The sequence below is a fragment of the Mus pahari genome, chromosome 21, assembly GCF_900095145.1.
Source record: "Mus pahari chromosome 21, PAHARI_EIJ_v1.1, whole genome shotgun sequence".
Lineage (NCBI taxonomy): Eukaryota > Metazoa > Chordata > Mammalia > Rodentia > Muridae > Mus > Mus pahari.
Window position 1 is genome coordinate 34764109 of NC_034610.1, and position 247 is coordinate 34764355.

A 247-nucleotide genomic window follows, 5' to 3' on the forward strand; every position below is an offset into this window, starting at 1 on the left:
TGTGTGTGTGTGTGTGTGTGTGTGTGTGTGTGTGTGTGTGTGTGTATACCTACTTGTGTGTATCTATTTTCAGGGCCGATCATTTGGTACTGGGTAATGAATTGGTATGTTCTTCCTGAGGTTAAGACGTTCTCTCATTCTCAGCATTCCTTAGTTGCCTGCAGTTCTTTGTGCAGGGTTGAAGTCTTGTGAGTTTTCCTTCTATGTTAGCATGTCTGTACAGGCAGCCATATTGGTTAGACCTCAT